Raw genomic sequence first — 16,838 nt, forward strand, 5'->3', positions numbered from 1 at the left:
ACTCAAAATACAATTTATGTGGTTCATCAGGCCTCAGAGCAACTTCTTTATATTGACAACTTTCCAAAAGAATATTAGGAAATTGTTATATTTGCAATATATTGAAAACAATTATGAACCGAATGATGTTTTTGTGATTTTTCTTTGCAGTTTTTAGCATTTTATTTTGTTGTTATGGATTAATAACATATAAATTATGAAAGACCTGGATTTAAGGATTGTATTGATGTATTGGTTATTGAAATGCTCCAAATAATGGCTGTGCAGCATCCAAAAATGTAAAAGTAAGCTCATGCGAACCTTTATAATTGTAGTCCTAAACTAAGGAGACAAACTACCTTAAGATCTTTATATCCATGATCTGAACACACTGATCCTTGCAGGGTGGTGAGGGGGGCTGGTGGTGCCCATCTCTAGCAGTCATCAGATGAGAGGCAGGGCTCACCCTGGACAGGTCACTTACAGGGCCCTGAAAGTCAACAATAAATAAAAAAAGAAAGAGAAATGTTAGATTAACAAGGGGAAAAATTCCTTCCAGCTACCTTTAAATCAAATCATGTTTATTAAGCACTTGGGGCTGGTAACACACCAGTTTTTGTTGTTGAAAATGTAGCTAGCTCCTCATTGAAAAAACAAACTTACATCATGAAGACAATGTAGAGGTTCATCCTTAGAGCTGGTTGGTGATCTGGTGGAATCAGAGCTTCTTCTGAGAGAGAAAGTCTTTAGGTTTTCTAACACCTCATCTCTCTGGCTTCCTCTTTCATCTTCATTTGCTTAGTTAGACTGCAAAACATATGTTGAAGATAAAATCATTGATGAACGAGTTAGAACAACAACCACCTCACAATATCAAAGTCTCTCCATCTTATGGAGCTTAATTAAAACCAGGTTAAGTTTACGAATAAAAGTATAAGTCACAACAAACAGCCTCCATGCAGCTATAACATGAAGCTGAATGATTACTATAGTAATAATCATACAAGTCACAATAAAATTGATAAAATAATTATTTAAGAAACCAACGTAAGTTATATATCTTTACTGCACTGTTTATAACTAAATGAAGATAATTAATAAGCAAACTTACCACCAGCTAGCAACACTTAGCAGCTTTCGTACCCCCGGGCTCCTTTTGTGACACACATTTCATTTCCATCGGTTGCTGTCCCATTGTGTTGTCGTCCAACTCGGATTAGGACGTCACCAGCTTGAATTTACCAAAATTAGTAACTATTGTCAAGGCCCTCTCTACTTTTAAGGCAATCTTATGCGAGTAAAAATGGCGAATTTGAACAGCGTCTGTTATCTTCCATGCGTTCAAGTTTTTTCTTCTCTTTGTGGCGTTTTTTTAAATAAATGAAAGTGTGCAATACCGCCACCATCTGGTCTGGAGTATGAACTGGAGCTAATGCCATTGATTATAAGGTTTTACATCACACATCTGAAAATTGATTGGGTACTTTCTTAAAAATTACATCATGATTATCCTTTTTTTATTGTATGCAATTTTAATAAATAGTAAAAGATTATTAAGCAACTTAAAAGTTCATACATATTCATTCAGATTTTGTTCACTTAAAGTATACTTTTATTTAATATATTAAAAGTGTATTTTGGTACAATTATGTTTAAGTGTGTTTAAAGTACTAATTTCGAAATTGGTACAAGTGTATTGTTCGTATACTTCAGATATACTTATAGGTAGTACACTTAATAATTAGTATAAAGTGTACTTTCACAAATTTAAGTATGTTTGAAGTATACTAAAGTATACTTTTTTTTTTACCAGGGTTTAGATACTGTTTAATTAAAACAGTAGCTAAATAAAATAATAACTACTGCAGTGTACGCAGAGCATTACAAGAACAAAGAACGGCTCTCAGTGAGGCTTCAGTCCTATCATCCTTAGTAAAAATCCGTCCAGAAGAATCGGATCGTTCCTGAATGTCATATTGCACTTTGGCCACAGTGTTGTCCCATATATGCGACAGCTCAGTCAACACCTCCACACAATAATTCAGTGCATGAGTGACAACTTTTTTTCATCGCAGATGCAACATGTGTGTATCAGTCCGTACAGCTAGCTTTGCTAGCATCACGTCCACGGAGCTTACCTTTCTTTAAGCTTTCCTTCCAAGTGACGATAAAAGTTGGACAAAGTCCCCATCGTCTGTGAAAGCGAAGCGCTGCTGATTTTACTTGTCGCCATATCTTATGATTTATGCAGCGCTATTATATGACTGACGATTAGACAGACATCTTCTCCCGCTCAGAGGACACCACTGCACATTTCTTGGAGCTCCACGCGCGAGTAAAGGGGGAGGCGATGGGTGACAACAGACACAAGTCACATTATTGCTCGGATTTTACGGCGCAACCTTAAGTCCCTCAACTTCACATTTTAACGGAAAAAAGAGCAATGCGACTTGGATGTAACGAGTAACGCGACAGTTTTGTAGAAATGTAGTGAAGTAATGTAATGAAATGTAGTACAGATTCTTACTGTAAAATGTAGTGGAGTAAGAGTAAGAAGGATCCATTATTAAATCTACTTAAGTAAAGTACATGTTGCTGGGATCATGCAAAGATTACGTCTGGAGTTGTCTTTGTGAATCAAAATGGGTTTTATTTCCCTTAACACAAGAAAACTCAGTCTGTCACACCTGGTGCCTAACGCTCCTCAGCAGACGAAAAGCAGAACACTGGCCCACAAAACGGCACGTTCGAGGAATACACGTAAAACAGACACATTCAGTGACATATAGGACAGGGGTGCAACTACATATTATTCAGGTGGATGCAAAAACATAAATCGCCCCCCCGAAGGTAGGTACGTACGTAAGGGTTAAGAGTGTAGAAAACATATGGCCGCTCCATTATCCCCCCCTCCCCCCCCAAGACGAAGACACGTATTTACATGTGCGCGAGGTGAATGAGCGTAAGGGCACGGTGAAGTGTATGCAAAGGCATCATCAGTGCGCTGCCCCCTCCAGATGGGGTTTTGACGCCCCCTCTGGTGCAGCACCCCTATGCGTTGCATGCGCTGCATACCCACTTTTTGCGCCACTGATATAGGAAATATTAGTACAGACGATCAAGACACAAGACAGACACAGAATAAAGTTCTGAAGGAATTAACTTATTATAATAAAACAAATTTGGTGGGGTACCGGTGAAATATAATAAACATGAACAGTAAAATAAATAAATAAACTAATAAATTCAGTGTATCTCACAATCTCCCTCACTTTAGAAATGTCTTCTCGACATTCAGGTGTACTTGGTCATTAATGCATGGAGACAAAAGAATTAAATGGACTGTTACACAGGTTACATTACAACCTTCTCTTGAGCTACACACTACACAGTACTGCAGTGCATTAGCTACACAGACCTAATGCACTGCAGTACTGATGTAATCAGTTTAGTTGTTTTTATTTTACCAAGGCCGCCAGTAACCTTGTACATTTACACATTTAGTGGCTACTATTCTGTCTGTGAAACTTGGTTCTCCAAGTGCAAAATATGTCAAAGTCTGTGGTCTCCTTCGCTCTCTCCTTGGGAGTGAACTTGGCTGTTTTGCCTCTACGGCCTGTTCAATGTCAGAACCACTTTCCACATCCCCTGAGCCATGATGTCCACATCCTCTGGTTCAGTAATGTTGGCATTTTCCTCAGCAGTTTCTGTAAGATCACCCTGACCCTCTTCTGCCATGTACAGAGGTTTGTTGGCACAACTGTCCATTTGTGGCACAAATTCTGCAGCCATGGGGTCCAGTGTAGGTGAACTGCTCGGCTCTGGAAGAGGCCATGTGAAAACCACATCAGAGAAATCCTCATCTGGAACCTTCTCCTCACTTTCCGTTTGTTGTGTCTGTTCCACACGCGTTCGCCTCCGTTTGTTGTCATGTCTCTTCTTTGTTTTCGTATGGGTTGCAATCATGTTCTCATCTGAACACAGAGGGATGAAATCAGAGGGCAACAACATATTTCTGTGCAAAACTCTTGTCCTGCCTTTCCCATTTTCTGCCTACAGTTCAAACACAGGACTTTCCTCTCCCATTTGACGTTTAACTACATAGATGTTGTCTTCCCAATAGGAGCGGATTTTGCCTGGCCCTCCCTTTTCGGTCACGTTTCTAACTAGTACACGGCTTCCGACTCGCAGTCGTGGACCATGTTTTCTCTTGTCGTACTGTATTTTCCCTCGGTCAGCGGACTTGGCTGCGTTTTTGGAGGCAATGCTGTATGCCTCAGCCATCCTTTGTCCCCATCTGTCCACATAGTCCGGGCAGGAATCCGAACCTTGCTCTCGCTCAAGTCCGAAAAGAAGATCAGCTGGTAACCGTGGCGACCTCCCAAACAGCAAGAAGAAAGGAGAGTAACCAGTGGCATCATTAACAGTGCAATTGTATGCATGTACAACTTTGTGGAGGTGGCTTTTCCAGTCTGTTTTCTGTTAGCGTTCTTAACATAGAAAGAAGAGTCCTGTTTAATCTTTCTGTTTGTCCATTCCCTTGTGGGTAATAGGGGGTGGTGTATGACCCCTTAACCCTTTTACGCCGGAGTTTCAAGCGTCTGCCTAAATAAACGTTCCTTATTTTAACTGTAAGTAGTTCTTTAAATGTCCTGTGAGATGATATACTTACCCATGTATCGATAACAACTGGAACTTTCAATATCCAGCAAGTTATTTTCGCAATATGCCGTCTATAAAACAAGTGCCCCCTGGATTAATTACCTCTCTGCAGCTGCAGCTGTGAAGTTGCCGTATTAACCCGATACTTGCTGGAAAGGGCAACGCCTCCCCTTTCAGAAACCTTTGGAATTTTTCAGATAGCGCTACGTGTGGCGGAATTACAGTACTGCAAATTTGGATGTGTCGCCCCCGACGCATCCCGCCTAGAAGGGTTAACACCAGACAGTTCTTTCAGGTGATGTATCAACCTGTTTTCAAACTCTCGTCCTAAATCATTATGCAGTTTTTCTGGAAAGCCAAATCTGAGACAAAAGTCATTAAACAGTTTATCTGCCACCGTTTTTGCTGATTTATTTGTAGTTGCGTAGGCCTGAGCGAAGCTGGTGTAGTGGTCCATAACTACCAGAATGTACTCAAAACCACCTCTGCATTGTTCCAAATGCAAAAAGTCAACTGACACTAGCTGAAATGGGTGAGTGGTCTCTATGCTCAACATAGGGGCATTCACAAACATTAGTAACAAAATGTTCAATGTCCCTCTGCATCTTTGGCCAAAAGAAACGATCCCTAATCAGATTGAGTGTCCATTCTGAGCCCAAGTGACCCATTTGTTTATCCAATTCATCTAGCACTAGAGGATGGTACACTGAAGGAAGAACTAGTTGCTTTTTGTGTTTGGTTGTTCTAAACATTGTTCCATCCTCTGTGATTTTGAGTTCGCTCCACTCTCTGGCCAATGCTTTAAACTCAGGACTCTCAATTTGGAGTTCATGTGCAGCAGGTCTTTTGTTTTGCAGCCTATACATACATTTTACCTGTTACAGGGTCTTGCTGCTCTGCTGCACAGATTTCCTGTCTTGGTATTGGTTGAATTGTTTCCAAAAGTCTCTCTTCTCCTATTTGTTGCTGCAGGACCTTAAAGGAGACTGCATTCAACATTGGTTCAGGTTCTGCTTGCTGCACCAAGATACCCTGCTGTGTGGCTACTACAGCGTCTTGGCTAAGTGTTTGTGTGCAGCTTTTCATATAGTCTTCAGAGTCAAGGGGCATTCGAGATAACCCATCTGCATCTGCATTTGTTTTTCCAGATCTGTATTTTATGGTAAAATTGAAGTCTGCTAGCTCAGCAACCCAACGCTGGCCTGACGCATTTAATTTTGCTGTTGTCAAAACATAAGTGAGTGGATTATTGTCGATGTAAACTACAAAAGATGGCGCATGAAACAAATAATCCCTGAAGCGCTCGCAGATAGACCATTTAATGCTAAAACTCAAGTTTGCCTGCATATGATAATTCTTCTCTGGTGGGGTTAAAGTTTTAGATCCATAAGCTATAACTCTTAACTTGCCATTTCTGCGTTGATAGAGAACTGCCCCTAACCCTGCTTGAGAAGCAAGGTTAGGGGCATTCGTTGATCCATACCAACGAATGGTTGGTATGGATCTGGGTATCCTAATAGGAGGGTTTGTCAATTTGTCAACTAGGTAGCACAGAACCTGATGATGAGTTTCTGTCCATTTAACAGGGAATGATGAGAACAGCTGTCCCTGTTTAGTTTGTTTTTCCTCTGTTTTTTATTTTCCTGTTTTTTTGAGCCTTGGAGGGAGTTCTTAACATCTGCTGGGGTTGCAATCAGTTCATACAAGGGCTTTGCAATGCATGTGTAACGGGTGGTATAAATGAGTCTCCAGAATTCAACCATGAAATATTTTATTCTGGGGGAGAAGAGTAAAAAAACAAATCAATCTCCTCTTCAACGCTCCCTGCACTCCAGCCCACAGCAGCGCAGAACAATGCTGTCTATTACTTTTTTCCAGAGTCAACAAAAGTCAACAACAAAAAAAAATAAATCTAAAAAAAATAATCATAAACTAAAAACATGAGGGGAAAACGCCACCTGGTGGCCACGGCAACACAATACAGTGGGGCAGAGTTAAATAAACAGAGATAAAAAGGATAACTTAAAATAAAAACACATACCTTGGGGAGAAGAGTGAAAAAACAAATCAATCTCCTCTTCAACTCTCCCTGCACTCCAGCCTAAATGTGAGAATAAAACAATGTTCAACTGAACTGTGCTGGCTTAGCACCGGTTGTTCGCGCCAAAATAAAAAAAAGAGAAAATTATAATAAAACTGGTTATAAAACCCCACAATGATGTTCAAAACTGCAAAATAACACATTAACAAACAACAATAATCATCATTTGGTAAAACTTCAACATAACCAACAACATCCGTACAGAAAACAAACGTATATTGCAGCAGCGAACTTTCCTCTGACTTACCCACAGCAGCGCAGAACAATGCTGTGAGGGATAAGGGGGAAGCGGAGAAACACTTATGAGGGCTGGACTGAGCTACGGAAGCCCAGGAGACACAAACGAGGCAGAGTGCAGAAAGGCGACACCCGCAGGCAAAAACAACAAATAAAAATAACTGAAGATAAAATTCACAAATTCTCAATATAAAATGAATTCGAAATTATAATTTAAAAAAAGTACATTTGTAACTCTGTTACACATGAAAAGTCTTGAATATAAGATCTGTAGTAAGACAGAAAGCCCAGAATCTGTCTCACCTCCTCCTCTGTGCTGGGTTGTTTTTCTCTGAGCGCCAGCACGGGGGCGATCTCTGCTGGATCCATGCTATGACCCTCTTTTGACACCATTCTACCCAAAAACTTGACCTTTGGCTTAAAAAGTTCACACTTCTTGGCAGTGAGTTTAACCCCATGTTTCCGGTATCTTTGTAAGACTGCTCTTACGTGTTCATCATGGTCCTCAAATGACTTGCTGTGAACCAGATTGTCATCAAGGTAAGGTAGGCAGACATCATCACGCAAACCCCACAAACACTCCTCCATGCTTCTCTGAAATTCTGCTGGGGCTGAACTGAGTCCAAATGGGATTCTAGTCCATTGGTATAAACCCAACAGAGTAATAAATGCTGTGAGGGGCTGGCTGTCCTCATCTAAAAACCCCTGATGATAAGCCTTTCCCTGGTCCAATACTGTAAACCAGGAGCTACCTGTAAGGCTGTCCAGCATGTCTTGTATTCTGGGAATAGGATGTCTGTCAGGTACTGATTTGAGATTAAGTCCTCGATAATCTACACAAAGTCTGAGCTCGCCTGACTTTTTTCTCACACAGAGTATTGGCGAAGAATAGAATGACTTTGATTTTGTAACCCAGCCTCTGCTTATCAGGTCCTACAGGTAGGTTTTTACTTCCTGGTGCAGTGGTTTAGGCACATGTAGGTCTTTTGAACTGGTGTCTGATCTTTGAGAGTAATGTGCATGCGAAGACTGGGAATACAACAAACATCATTTTCATCTTTGGCAAAAGCTTTACACTCCTCCCTGAGCATGGATTTTACTACAAGCTGCTGCTCACCAGTTAAATGATCCAACTGTACAAGAGGATCCCAAATATCACTTTTGTCCCTCCTGGGAGGTGATGAAACTTTAACATCTGCATCACTTGTCATGTTATTAGTTTGTTGGTTTTCTACTGGTTGCAAAGTGGCTGGATATACTGCTTTTACAGACTCGATGTGGCCCAGCATGAGACGTGGTTTTAAAGTGACATTATGACCTGTGGTGTTGGTGACAGACACTGGGACCATGGCTGAGTTGCCCCTTTTCACCTTAAACAGTACCTCTTGCATATGAAGTCCTTCTGGGATGCTGGTGTCAACTGGTAGATTGTCAAAAGTGCAGCTCACCATTTTACGCCTACCAATTAGTTTTACTAATTTCTTCCCCTGTTTATCTGGGGAAATGTCAACATTTTCTACAAGTGGAAAACAACTTTTTTCATTTTTTTCACCCAGATATTGTTCAGCTAGTCTCACAGCTTTACATGTATGGTTATGTGCCAGTGTTGTGTCTGACATGATTTGGAACAATACATGGCAGCTGAACAACCTGAACACCTCTGGAGTGGAGTGTTGACTGATTCTTCCCGGTGGCAGAAAAGGCAGCGGCAGGACTCCTCATGTGGTGGGCGGGTCACTGCTGGTCCCATGGCAGTGGCCCTCGGATGTTTTCCTGCAACTGACATGGAGCTCGGCATCCTCTGGAAATGTGACCCGGCTGGCCACATTTGAAGCAAAGGGTGCAGTCGTCTCCTCTTCCGTTGCTCTGGCAGGTTCTGCAGCCCCTCCTTCTCTGGGTACCCCCGGTGTCCGATGTCCTCTTTGCAGCATGCCACTTACTGGTGTTCAGGGAAGCGATGAACATCTGCTTTACCTCGGCAACCTCGTTTCTCAGTTCGTTCACCAAGGTGTGCATTTCAGGTGGAGCAGGAGCTGTTGTCTTGTCGTCCTTGGTCTGAGATCTGCTGCGTGGTTCATCTTCAGTGAGCAGCTCGTTGATCCTTGTGGTTTTTGGGTTGTTTCTCTTTAGTTTATTTAGCCGCTCTGTCTCAAGGTTGGCAGCTTCATTAACTTTCTCAATCAGTGTTTCATCAGTCACATCCGGGTCGTCGAGAAGTGTCTTCATCTGAAATTTGATGTTATTTTGCAGTCCTGTACCCACCGATCTTAAAAACTTTCTTTTTACCAGGTCCACACTGTGGTCTTCTCCTTCTTCGTTCTGGGATGCATATAGAAGCCTGTCTTTAAGCTCAATGGCCCTGAGTAAGAAGTCTTGAGCTGACTCTTTTGGGTCCTGGGAAAGATTAACCAGTTTTTGGTACAAGTCAGATGTCATCTTCTCCGTAATGTCCTTTTAATATTGTCTTTAGCTGTGGGAGCGTCAAATCAGTCTTTATTTCCAGCATATCCCGCAACTTGAGACCAGGGTTTATTGCTCTCATTACCACTTTTATAACTTCTAGCTGACTGTGGCTTTTGCGGAGTCCATTCTCTATCTGGCGCAGCAGGCTGGTGTAGGACAGCCGATCCCGCTGCCCGCTCCCTCCTATTTGACCACAGATGCGAAACTCACGGCGAATAGTCACCTCCGGTACTTTGGCTGATGAGCTCAGCCCGAAGCTGGCAGCAGCTTCTGTTACTCTGAGTTTCTCGTCTATGGCTTTGATCTCTCCTTGCAGCTCTTCATATTTGCTACTTGTATCGAATGAGCGGAGGATTCCACGACGCTCCTCTTTAGCTTCCGGTTGGCCCAGAGCCCATGAAAGTTCTTTTACAAACTGCACAGCGTCATTTGGCGTATAGCTGATTTCAAATTTATCTAGTTTATCTTCTACAGCCTTCATCAGCTGGTGTCTGGTTCTGTCGTTCATGGGCTCTTCCTCTGTAGCAAAGCATTTCAGTTGGTAACTGACCTCCAACAGCTGATCACGGCTTAACTGACAAAGCGCGGCTGTGACTTCGTCTCGCAGAGTTTCCAGTTCCATTGTGGGGACTCACATAAATGTCTTTATACCTCTTGGATGAAAACTGTTCTTAAATCTCTTTGATCTCAGGTCCGATGGTCGAAGAGAGTTTTACTTGAGCGGCGCACAATGCTACCGTTACCTGCCAATGGTTCTAAAAGTCTCCGTGTTTTTGCGACGAAAATCCTTTTAAAACATCTCTCCTAGCTGGCTCGCCATTATATGTTGCTGGGATTAGGCAAAGATGACGTCCGGAGTTGTCTTTGTGAATCAAAATGGGTTTTATTTCCCTTAACACAAGAAAACTCAGCTCCTCTACCCTGCTCCTCAGCAGACGAAAAGCAGAACACTGGCCCGCAAAACGGCACGTTCGAGGAACACACGTAAAACAGACACATTCAGTGACATATAGGAAATATTAGTACAGACGATCACGGCACAAGACAGACACAAAATAAAGTTGTGAAGGAATTAACTTATTATAATAAAACAAATTGGGTGGGGTACCGGTGAACTATAATAAACATGAACAGCAAAATAAATAAATAAACTAAGAAATTCAGTGTATCTCACACTGAATTTTACGAAAATTGTACTTAAGTACTTCCCACCACTGCAGTCACGGCTGATTAGTGGGTGCACTCACGGTTGCACAGTGAACCCATTGATTCTTTACAGCAGACAGCCGCTCCCCTCTCTTGCAGGTACTGCATACCCCCACTAAATCTTTTAGGGGTACGCAGTACCCTACCGTACCCCCCTACTTTCACCCCTGCTCACACCCGAGACTACACTCACCTCTCCCTGGAGGACTTTTCGTCATCAGTAAGATCTCAGTTCATCATTTGCATTCAGTTTTCAATCTCCAAGTTCTCACCGCTTTCCTACTCTGTTCCCATGCTCCTCATTCCTCATGCCTCCAAAGACCAGCATTTATTATTATTGTTTGTTCAAAAAAACCTTATTAATTTTCACCTTTTTTTTGCCTCCATGTGAGCCAGAAATATAACCAACAGCATGAGAGGTGAGAGATATTCATAAATAAAATGTCAGAAAATCACTGAAAACCAGTTTGGATTCAACCTGAAGAACAAGACAAACTTTTTAGTCAGATTCTCCAACACCAAAGAAGAAGGGGGGAAAGTCTATTTTGTAAAGGTTTACACATCCACACTATCTGTAATTTTTATGTGTTGTCTAGTTTTGAATGAAAATCAGCATCATATTGGTTCATGTATGAAGCTGGGACAAACTCCTGATTGTTCAGAGAGTTTTTTGGAACATTGGATAGTAAAGTTTGATTTAGTGTACAAGCTGGTTATAATCACTTATTTTCTAATAGTATGAGTCCTATTATTTCCACTGGAGGTGTGCTATTGTGAGTTTGGCCTTGGTCATTGCTATGTCTGCTCTCCATGGCAACCCTCAGTCCCAGAGGCGTGACCTCTTCCCCTGCTGTCTGTCTGGCCATTCGACCTACACTCTCCTGACTTCCAATCCCAGTTTCTCCTAATCTGATCTCTGGTGGATTAACTGTACACTCACTGCCAGCCTGCTCTTCAGCACTCAGTCTGCTGACTGCGTAGCCTCACTTCATCCAGGTGATTAGCTTCAGATTGATGCTCACTTGTGAAAACCACAAGTGAGCACTAAATATATATATATATACACAACATATACAGAGAGATACATGTATATCTTCAAACCCCTTGAACTTTTCCATATTCTGTTACATTACATCCACAAACATGAAAGTAGTTGTATCCAATTGTGAAGTAGAAATAAAACGTAAACATGTTTATGTTTTATTTCTGAACAGTGTGGTGTGCAAAACTACTCACCCCCTGAGTTAATACTCTGTGGAACCACCTTTTACTGCAGTTCCAGCTGCTAGTCTTTAGGGTTTCTCTCTACCAGCTTTGCACATCTAATGACTGAAAATTTCACCCATTCTTCTTTGTGAAACAGCTCAAGCTCAGTAGTTTTCAGATCTTGCCACTGATTCTAGATTGAGCTTAGGTGTGGACTTTGACAGGGCCATTCTAACTCATGGATGTTTTTTTCTTTTAAACCATTCCATTAGAGCCTGTTAGGAAAATAAAATTCAAATATGCTAGTTTTTAAACTTAACCATATGTACAATATTATATAAAATCATCAGCGTTTTAAAATAAGAACACTGGGTTCCAAATTGCCTATATACTTTAGGTTTAATGCAGGAATCTGTTTTTTGATGAATCGCTCAGAAAAGGAAACAGATGCTAGGCAGTTCAGATAAAAACAGGATGGAAAAGACAAGTTCTGTCTGTTCACATAAGTCAAATTCTTTGACTTATGTGAAAGTCAAAGAATTTGACTTTCACAAATTCTTTGAATTTGTGAAAGTCAAAGTCAAATGTTAAACTTCTTTGCTCGTTGTTTTCCTGTAGTGTCCTGAATTCAGGGTTACGCAGGGTTACGCATGTACAACATCTCTTCAGCACTCAGTCTGCTGACTGCGTAGCCTCACTTCATCCAGGTGATTAGCTTCAGATCACCTGGATCTGAAGCTAGGGGTAAAGAAGAAACTTTAAACCTGGAGAAAAACAAAACAAGGTCTAGGTGAAAAATAAATCTCTTTCTGACAACTAGGATCTTTGTTCAAATGTTTAGAAAGGGAGGAACAGGAGAGATTCCAGAAGTAACCGACATGAGAAAATCCTGTTTGAGAATGACCTTTGCTCTCTCTGACTTTTACTCACTCTGCACCTCTGCTCTCTCTCTCTTCATCTTTGGTTTTGAATAGGTCTCAAAGAAGGTGACAAAATCATTTAGACCAGAGGTTTCCAAACTGTGGGGCGCGCCCCCTAGGGGGAAGCCGTGCCATTGCAGGGGGGGCGCGGGAAGCCGTCTGAATGAAAAAAAAAAGAAAAAAAAACCATGAACACTGTATGCGCTGGGTTTTTACCTTAGAATGGCCAACTCTCTGTTATTCCTCTGTCAATTTGATACAATGGGGCTAGCTAGCTAATATCAATACAGCACCTTAAGCTTGTTAATAAGGAGCTTAGGCTACTGGTGTTGTTGTCTATGTTCGGCTACGATTCATTTTGCCCCTCAAAAAGTTGATTCCCCCCCTTGTTCGTCTGGACCCGGGGCTGAGTATAACAGGGAGTCCTCTAAGAATCGCCCCCCTCCCCCTTCGCTCACACACATCATTCAACCAGACAGCCATTTGTAAGCCATAGGGGGGACCCAGAAATAGTTTGGAAACCATTGGGGGGGCCCAGGAGAAAAAGTTTAAAAAGTTTAGGAACCACTGATTTAGACCATCCCATCTAGGTAATTTGAAACTGCTTAGAGGTTTAGAAGGAGAGGACACACCTTCAATGAACACACCTCTCAAATAAAATGTCCCCATTTTATAGCAGCAAGCCGAGTTGCTTTGTTTTGCAGCAGCACCTCCCAAAGGCACCTTTGCTTTTCTCCTACTTTTGTTCGTCTCCTATTTTTACATGTTTATTCATTCTTCTACTTTTCTCAAGTAATTAATGTCTGTTTTGTGGTTTGGACTTCTTGATGATTTGGGTGTGATGCTGATCTGTTTTTTCTATGTATTTACAATCTGAATAAAACTCTACATATGTCTGAAGTTGAATGGCGACTGGTTGTTCTCTGTGTGGTTTCCACTGTTGTACATGCGTAACCCTGAATTCAGGACACTACAGGAAAACAACGAGCAAAGAAGTTTAACATTTTATTAGAGATGTGCCAATCAGGTATTTTCCTGCCGATTCTGATTCCGATCACCGAAACCGATCACATAATTATTACTTTTTTAATCATGAGCACTACCGGTTACATTATGTGGAAAAAGGATCCATGAATTCACCTTAATTTAGACAAAAAATTGTTTTTAATAACTTTTTCCAAGAAGAAAACAAAACAGACGTTGTGCAAATTGTACTGCTATCGATAATACTATCTTTAGCAGACTGAAAACATATACAGGCTCTGAAGAGGCTAAATAATGCAAAAAAGTCAAAATAAAACCATTCAACATTGCCAAAACATTCAAGTATAAAACTTTACATTCAAAGGCAGATACAGGTTCCATTACAATAAACAATCCTGAGTTACTGAATGAAAACTTCCCGCTAGCTGATTACTGCTAGTTCTGATTGGCTGTTTCTGACTGAACGGAGTAATTATGCAGATCAGGGAGGAGGCAGAGGAGGTCGATTGTTTTTTTTTTTTTTTTTTTAGAGATTATCTCTCTCATGTTAGGACAGCAAAAGTTATAATACGTATGTAAAAATTATTTTTTTAAATTAGATGCTGCAGCTTTAAGCAGGTTCGGTATGAGAGTCACTACCAGGTGGAGCAGAAGCGGCGCTCCGTCTGTGAAATATTACTACCTGTAGCACGTAGCAGGGGTTCAACAACGAGAGCAGAACCAGCGTCTTACACCGCAGCTCGAAGACTTAAATAATTTTGCAGGTTTAGCTTTCTGACCGTCATGCTAATCCGGGTGAGTGTAGCTGTGCGCTGCTTTACCTGGTATCTGATCCTCCATATGTCTTTTTTACTGCAGTGAGCCTCGATGTAGCCAAGCTCTGTCAAGTATGGAATTGTTTTTATGCCACATTAGATTTGTCGTGTTGATGCATTTTGACGTGCTTCACCCTACGTAACCTGCCAGCATGCCTATGTGGGCCCCATATGGGGTAAAAGAGGGCAGACCAGATGGGTCCCATATGAGTTTGTCTGCGGGTTCCACATGGGTTTGCCCATGTAGGGCCACAGCCCACATGGGCCCCACATGAGCCCCACATGGTGGTGGGCCCACATGGGTTTGCCCATGTAGGGCCCATGTAGGCTGTGGTCCTACATGGGCAAACCCATGTGGGACCCATATGTCAGCCCTCCTTTCCCCCATATGGGGCCCACCTAGGCATGCTGGCAGGGGTGCTTCAATTTTCCGCCGCAACACGCAAACTTCCCCATTCACTTAGTGCGTTATAGTAGTGGTCCCCAGCCCCCGGTCCGTGGACCGGTACCGGTCTGTGGACCAATTGGCAACGGGCCACGCAAGAAATAATTAAATATTTCCGTTTTATGTATTATTTGAGTCTGGAGGATCTTTTATTTTGAAAATCCTTTAACTGGTTACTTGCGCACCAACGCTGAGCCCACAAGCAGCAAAATGAGTAAGAAACAGATCAGGTGTCTTTGGAAAGTTTCTTTGCAAAGGGGAAAAGGCCCAGAGAAGATCACCGATCATACACTTTTTCATGGAAATTGGCCGATTATGATCAGTGGCTGATCGATCGGCACACCTCTACATTTTATTCCTCTAATTACTTTTACAAGCCTTGGTTTTATCCTTCCAGATGACGGATTGAACAGTGAGATGTTAAAATCTTTTTCCAGCCTTAGCTTGCTTTAAGCCTCTCCACAGTTTTCTCCCTGACCTGTAACAACCTCTGAGGCGTCTCAGAGCAGCTGGATTTCTACTGAGATTAGATTGCACACAGCTGGACTCTGTTTAGTCATTAGCAGTAATCAGGAAACTTCTGAAGGAAATTGGTTGCACTCAGAGAAAAGGGGTTTGAATACTTTTCACTCTACAATTTTCAGTTTTGTAATGTGACAAAATATGTAAAAGTTCAGCTTGGGGTTGACGGACTTAGCCTAATATATTTCTCTAAAATTTTTTCCTCAAACCTTCTCCTGACTGATATGTTTAAGCTGTGAGCTCCTGTCTGTAAATGTAACAAAGAACATCAAAATCCCAGTAGGAGGTAAACTTGATCTCAGATTAATTTTAATAATAAGAATAATCCAACATCTGGTGTGATTGTAGCAGGACTCAGGCGAGTTTCTCTTACCTGATTCAAATTATTATATTTTCCTGTTTCATCCAAGCTCAGTGATTAGAATGCATCGATCAGTTTGGTCAGGTCTTTCTGAATATGAACTTGTAAAATATGACATTTTGTTCGTTAACTGAAAAATGTCTAGAGAAACATCCAGAAATGGAAGAGTCTTTACTCTTGCTGAGTGGAACACCTGTGTCTGTTTAAAGCAATATAGCATATAGATCGTGTGATGAACTTTCCTTTCTGTCAATAGTTAGAAGAACGAGTCAGTGTTAAACGTTAGATTTTTGCACCCAGTGCACCAGAACCAGCCTGTAAGCTTCCAAACATTTCTGTGTTCAGTTAACGACAGCAGTCGTTCAGAACCGTTTCTGCACAGAAAGAACAACTTACTTCGAACAGTGCTGTTCTATCTATCTATCCATCCATCCATCCATCCATCCATCATCATACAGGGGTTATGATGGTTGCTGGTGTCTGTCTTCAGTGGTGAATGGGCAAGAGGTGGGGTCACCTGGACGGGTCACCAGTCCATCCCAGTATAACTGTTCCAAACTAGAGTCATTTAACATTTATCATGTGTAAAGAACAGAAGCACTGGGTTTAGAATTAACAATATTAGGACGAACTTCATGTTTCCATTATTCTCTCTTCTCAAAGATCCACAGGAGAGAGAACCCAGATAGCACACGATGTTAAATCAACGTTGAAAAATAGTTAGAATCGTTGATTTTTGGTTGAAGTTGACAGATGATGGTGGATCAACCATCAAATAACCATCCAATCAAACCGTTGAAACTGTCATTGAATCAACGTTGTTTGGTGGTTGAACTCTGATGTCTGAAATGCCGAAGTCTGATTAATGGTTGATTTTTGGTTGAAGTCGACAAATGACGGTGGATCAACCATCAAACAACCATCCACCTCTAGCCAA

At 41.6% G+C, this 16,838-nt stretch overlaps 1 protein-coding gene and 1 long non-coding RNA gene across 3 annotated transcripts in view; one reads left to right on the plus strand and one right to left on the minus strand.

The window, feature by feature from the left end:
- The window catches only part of LOC103130831 (palmdelphin-like), a 46,631-nt gene that overhangs the window by 24,361 nt on the left and 5,432 nt on the right, over positions 1-16,838 (minus strand). The window contains exon 1 of one of the 2 annotated variants that reach the window (XM_016666212.1): positions 11,885-12,000. The exons of the other annotated variant lie outside the window; for it this stretch is intronic. The gene's annotated coding sequence lies outside the window, so the exon portion shown is untranslated. Of the gene's footprint in view, positions 1-11,884; positions 12,001-16,838 lie in introns of those variants that run through there. 2 annotated transcript variants of the gene reach the window in all.
- The window catches only part of LOC107834600 (uncharacterized), a 20,074-nt gene continuing 4,251 nt past the window's right edge, over positions 1,016-16,838 (plus strand). Inside the window, exons 1-2 of the long non-coding RNA XR_001660404.1 lie at positions 1,016-1,318; positions 3,681-3,682. This is a non-coding gene — a long non-coding RNA (uncharacterized LOC107834600). The remainder of the gene's footprint in view (positions 1,319-3,680; positions 3,683-16,838) is intronic.

Source organism: Poecilia formosa, unplaced genomic scaffold (genome assembly GCF_000485575.1).
Source record: "Poecilia formosa unplaced genomic scaffold, Poecilia_formosa-5.1.2 Scaffold682, whole genome shotgun sequence".
In the NCBI taxonomy this organism is placed as follows: domain Eukaryota; kingdom Metazoa; phylum Chordata; class Actinopteri; order Cyprinodontiformes; family Poeciliidae; genus Poecilia; species Poecilia formosa.